This window comes from Eschrichtius robustus, chromosome 19 (genome assembly GCF_028021215.1).
Source record: "Eschrichtius robustus isolate mEscRob2 chromosome 19, mEscRob2.pri, whole genome shotgun sequence".
Lineage (NCBI taxonomy): Eukaryota > Metazoa > Chordata > Mammalia > Artiodactyla > Eschrichtiidae > Eschrichtius > Eschrichtius robustus.
The window spans coordinates 4,469,225-4,475,000 of NC_090842.1; the positions used below are offsets into that span (position 1 = coordinate 4,469,225).

The following is a 5,776-nucleotide window of genomic DNA, read 5'->3' on the forward strand; positions in this document are numbered from 1 at the left end:
AAACCACCTCACGCACCCTTATCCGCTGCCGGGAGCGGCGCGACCGGAATTGCGCAAACGCGGCGCCGCTGACCACGCGGGGTTCACTTCCGGGGGTCGTGCCGCCAAGCTCTCCAGGTTGGGCTCTGTCTCTCGTGTCCGCTCGGAGGCCGCCTTCCTCCGACCGGCCCGGCAGGACCGAGCCGAGCCGCGGGGCCCCCTCCGGCCCGGCCATGAGTGCGGCCGCATGATGCGTCCCTGCCTCGGCCGCTGCAGTCGCCGCCGCCGCCGCCGCAGGCCGGGAGGAGCCGCAGCGCCGGGCGACCCCGCCCGGGCCTCGGGTGAGTGCGGCGGGCCGGGGCGGGCTGCTCGCGCCCGGGTCTCCCGGCCACTCCAGGCCCCCGTCCGCCAGCCCCGGGCCCCCTGCTCCCTTTCCTCCACCCCGCCCCGCACCTACGACCTTCCCGAGTTCCTCGGGGGCACCTCTGTGCTAGCGCTTGACTTCTCTTCCAGGTGTCTCCTTGTCACTCCTTAGTGCATCTTTCGGGGTAGGGCCCGAATTGCAGCCCCAGCTTTTTGCCTGACCTTGGGTGTGACACTCAGGTCTCCGAGCCACGGTTTTCTCCTTTAATAACTAATAGCGGCGTTGTCGTTGGAGTCAGCAGAGTGGCAGTAAACCCTGTGTAAGCTGTAAGGAGTAGTTTATAGGCATGCATTACAGTGGGCTTCCTCTAACGTCGCCCATGGCTTCTCGAATGAATGCTCCTGTTCTTCCCTCCTTTGTAAGTTTTAATTTTTCTTTTTTATTCTTTGCCCACCTTCTTCCTTATCTTCCCTTCCCCTGCCAGTGATCTTTGGGGTATTGCCTGCCAGGGCACCTGGGACAAGTCAGGTCAGCCTTCAGGGCAATGTTTGCATCTTTTCTTGCTGTCGCCAAGGCTCATCTCTCCTGAGGAGTCATTGCTGCTGAAACTAAGTCTCTTTTCGCTGTTGGATGGACACACTTTATTGGCTTATGGGTAACCAGTTTTTTTTGGGGGGGGGAGGTGTAAGAACTGTTGATGTAGATGCTTTGTAGCTTCTTTTACTGACCAGGTGGTGTAAAGGGCTGTCCAATCAATGCTACAGTGTTTAATGTTTGCAGTCTGCTTAGTGTTTGTACTTAATGCACATAGATTTATCTGTTTTACTGCTGCTGTCTCAAATGGTCTAGAAATCTGGGCCAATGTATATTTCTTCTTAGATTCTTCACCTCAAAGATGATGGATTTAATCTGTTGATACTTTCACAAATTTTATTTGCTTAAAGTCACCTTTTTAAAAGTCAGATTTAATCTTTTTGATACTGTCTTAACAACGTTTACTTATCTGAAGTCACCTTTTTAAAAGTCACCTTGGGGACTTACCTGGTGGCTCAGTGGTTAAGAATCCGCCTGCCAAGGCAGGGAACACGGGTTCGAACCCTGGTCCGGGAAGATCCCACATGCCACGGGGCAACTAAGCCCGAGCGCCACAACTACTGACTACTGAGCCTGCGCTCCAGAGCCCACAAGCCACACCTACTGAGCCTGCATGCCACAACTACTGAAGCCCGCACGCCTAGAGCCCGTGCTCCGCAACAAGAGAAGCCACCGCAACGAGAAGCCCACGCACCACAACGAAGTGTAGCCCCCGCTCGCCGCAACTAGAGAAAGCCCGCGCCTTAAATTTGCTTCTTAGGAAGTCAGAATACTTTTTTTTTTTTTTAACTTTTATTTATTTTGGCTGCGCTGGGTCTTAGTTGCGGCATGCAGGATCTTCATTGCAGCATGCAAACTTAGTTGCAGCATGCGAACTCTTAGTTGTGGCCTGCGAACTCTTAGTTGCGGCCTGCGAACTCTTAGTTGCGGCATGTGGGATCTAGTTCCCTGACCAGGGATCAAACCCGAGCCCCTTGCACTGGGGGTGCGGAGTCTTAGCCATTGGACCACCAGGGAAGCCCCAGAATACTTGATTAAAGAGAAAGGCTCTTGGGATATTTGAAAAACAGAATGGAACAGACATCTTAAATTGCATCTCTTGAAGATTCTGGTAAATAGAAGGGTCGAGTGACTGACATTATTTGGATTGTGTGCTTTCAGGAGTGAGGCTGGTAGGTGGGCTTTTAAGTTGTGAGGTGGAGGAGCATGAGACTATTTGATAGTAATTTCCTAAAGAATTCATAAATCAACAGTTGGAAATCTTTATGCACACATCTCACGTCAAAGCAAAGTGGGTAGAGATGTATACAGAAGTTTGTTTTTTTTTACCAATGACTCAGAGTCTGCCTCGATTACAGTGAGTGAATTGGGAATTTTCAGCCTTGCTAATCAATGCACTATGAAAGCAGAAATCCTCTTCTAGAAAGGACAAATATTAGCGTGAACAGAATGACTCTCTCAGTGAGAGAGAGAAAGTACTGAAAGGAGCTTTATATAAGAACAGTCTTGAGCCAGTCAGAAGTCTGGACATGCTTTTACATTCTTACTGAAACTGTTACCTGCAAGGCGTGGACCCTTTGGTGACATAAATCACATAATCTTTGTTAATTTGAGGAAATGGAACGAGCAGTAAGTTCACTTATGAAATGAATGCTTGGGATGAATTGAGAAGTAGTTTTCCTGATGATTCCACAATTTCCCTGCTCCAATCCATGCTGAGCAGCTCTACAAGATAGTTTTCTGAAAGCAGCTTTTTGGGGGTATGTTTCTTAAAGGTAATGTTTTAATTATAGAAGTAATACATGCTTGTTTTGTTAAAAAAAAAAAAAAAGTTCGAACACTAGAGCAGAGCATAAAGTATAGACTTTATATATAACACTTTATATATAACACATAAAGTATAAACACTCACTCTTGCTCCCTTTTGTCCCCAAAGCCAGTTTGCAGGGTCAGGTTAAAAACTTATGTGTGACCCTTCAGCTGTGGCACCTGAGAAGAGTTTGGGCCACCTGCAGAGTTGGTCAACTACAAAGTTGAGAGGGAACAGTCCACACAAGACCACCGTCACTTCTGACACCAGCTGCAAGTCTGGGGGGTCCCCAAGCCACCCTCAGGTTCGATTACTAGCTAGAAGGCCTCACAGAACTCACTGAAAGCTGCTGTGCTCAGAGTTATGGTTTATTAAACTCAGCCAAGTGAAGCGGCTCATAGGACAGAATCTGGGGCCGTACCAAACATGGAGCTTCCATTGCCCTCTCCCCAAGGAGCTGGAACGTGGTACGTAACTGGCGTTGACCCGAGACACTGTGCACTGGGTATTGCCAACCAGGGATGCTCACCTGAGCCTTGGTGTTTGGAGTCTTTATTGGGCTTCTATGACATGGGCATAAGTGATTGATTGATTGACCGCCCACGGGGTTGATCTCAGTTTCCAGGTCAACTAATACTGCGTGACCCAGAGCCCCACCCTAAATCATGTTGGTCTTTCTGGTGTGGCCAGTCCCCACCCTAAATCAGATTGTCAGCCAACGATAAAGCCCAGACCTTCTTTTGAGCATGGTTAAATTCTTTATCACACAGCATCCTTCCTTCATTCATGGTACCTTCTTTAAAAATACACTTTTTAAAAAAAGATGCAGACTCACAGCTATAGGAGAACAAACTAGTGGTTACCAGTGGGGAGAGGGAAGGGGAGGGGCAAGATAGGGGTGGGGGATTAAGAGGTACAAACCGTCATTAATAAATATGCTACAAGGATATACTGTAAAACTCAGGGAATATAGCCAATTTTTTTTTTTTTTAATATTTATTTGCTTGGTTGCGCTGGGTCTCAGTTGCAGCAGGCGGTTCCTTAGTTGCAGCTCGTTGGCTCTTTAGTTGCAGCATGTGGGCTCCTTAGTTGTGGTAGGCAGGCTCCTTAGTTGTGGCTGCAGGGCTCCTTAGTTGCAGCATAAATGGAATATAACCTTAAAAAATTGTGAATGTCGTACACCTGAAACATATATTGTAAATCAATTATACCTCACTTAAAATTATATATATGTGTGTATATATATTATATATATACACACACTTTTTTTGCTTTACCATTGACAAAGGACTCTCCCTTATAGATCATGGAGCAGAGGCTGCTGGGAGAGTTCTCTCAACTTTGACTCCATTCCAGCTGAGATATCTCTGAATGCCCATCAGTCTTTCTCTTCCCCTTGCCTCTGAGGAGGAGAAAACGCCTCCTTTCCAGTTTAACATGTGTCCGTACTTTGGTCTGCCTGTTAGGGGACGGCATTTAGTCACTTACTCTCACTTGCCTCTGATTTCTTTTCTCTTTCACTCACTTCTTTGCCTCTATCTACAGATGTGTTCTTGTCTTGCTTACTACTTCATTCTATTCTTGAAAAACCTCTAGTAGAATTTTAATAATTGTCTAATAAATCCAGACTCTTCATGGGGCCAAGATAATGCCTTACATTGGTACAGCACCTCATAGTTTTGAAAACACTTATCCTGCAGTGGTTTGTACATAGTGGGTGCGTGGTAAATAGGCAGAGAGTGAGAGTCTTCTAATTGGAGGAAACAGCGAGAGCAGAAGCTCAGAGGTGTGAACAGGCCCGGCACGGGAACCAGGATGAACGCTGCGTGGAAGAGCCTGGAAGGGCAGGGGGGCCAGATTCAGTGGCGCCTTGAATGCCGTGGTCCCAAGGTTTGGCGCCTCTGTTGGTTAGGGTTCTACAGAGGTACAGCCAGAGGTGAGGGTGCCTAAGCTTGGGTTGTGGGAAAGGTGGGAAGGGAAGGGTCACAGCTGTAAGCAGGAAGCAGCGGCAGCACGTAGGAATGAGGGAAGAGGAGGCCTTGTGTCCAGGGGTTAAAAGGTGCTCAGTAAATACTGGCTGTGTGAGGAGTGTTATCAGTAAATGGAAGGAGAGGCCGGCTCTGTGTTAAACTGGTGGTTTGGGTCATTCTGGGACAGGACGCAGTGCGTTTGCAGACCCAGTAATAAGCAGGGGCAGGCAGGGTAGAGAAGCGTGCAGTTTCTCTTGAGACAGGCTCTTACAGTATTTCTGGTCGGAGCGTTCTGAATTCTTAGCGGTGCGTAGTTCCCAGATTCAGTGTCCTCGTTACGGAACGCGTTCTCTGAAACCAGGTGCTCAGGGAGGTGGCGTGTTGTCATGGAAGAGCGTGGGCTTTGGAGTCGGAACAGCCCCAACTCCACGCTTTGCTGGCCGTGAGCTTGGGCAGGGTACTGCCGCTCGAAGGCGCAATTTCCTCATCCCTCAGCGAGCACCTCGTTTTTAGGGTGGTGGCGGGGTTTACCGTCATGATGTGTACAAAGGTCCTGACACATGGCAGATGTTCAGTAACTGGCCTGTCCTTTCACATTCCAGTATCTTACATTGTAAGATTAACTTGCATCTGAGAGCTAGGTTCACTGTGAGCGGGTCAGATGTGCCTCGTGTTGCAGGTTTGGGCAAGTCTGATGTTATAAAAGTTCATTTCCTATTAAACAAAGAAACCCCATTTAGGAAGATAAGGAAAGAGGCAGGGATTCACCAGCTTGGTTCAGGCTCAGGTCTTCCCTGGGACGGGACACTTGAAGGGTTTGGGGACTCTGGGGTTCTTTTTGTCTCTGGCTTTGGAATTCTTGAGGGTTTAGTTACCATGTTGGGATTTTTAAAAATAGCTCCTCCATTTGACTTTCAGGCTGTGGCTCTGGTATGGGGATAAAGGTGGAAGCTTTGGCATTTGTGTACATTTGTGCCTTTGAGGCTGCTTCGTGCAGCCTGTGTGCTCCAAGTGACACACCCAGAAAAAGCCCTGCCAGCGTGGGTCTCTCTCCTTCCT

At 48.5% G+C, this 5,776-nt stretch overlaps 1 protein-coding gene across 2 annotated transcripts in view; it reads left to right on the top strand.

The window, feature by feature from the left end:
• The first annotated feature begins 78 nt into the window (after positions 1–78).
• The window catches only part of ZDHHC7 (zinc finger DHHC-type palmitoyltransferase 7), a 31,423-nt gene continuing 25,725 nt past the window's right edge, over positions 79–5,776 (top strand). The window contains exon 1 of one of the 2 annotated variants that reach the window (XM_068527621.1): positions 79–320. The gene's annotated coding sequence lies outside the window, so the exon portion shown is untranslated. The remainder of the gene's footprint in view (positions 321–5,776) is intronic. The other variant, XM_068527620.1, reaches the window with a different exon arrangement.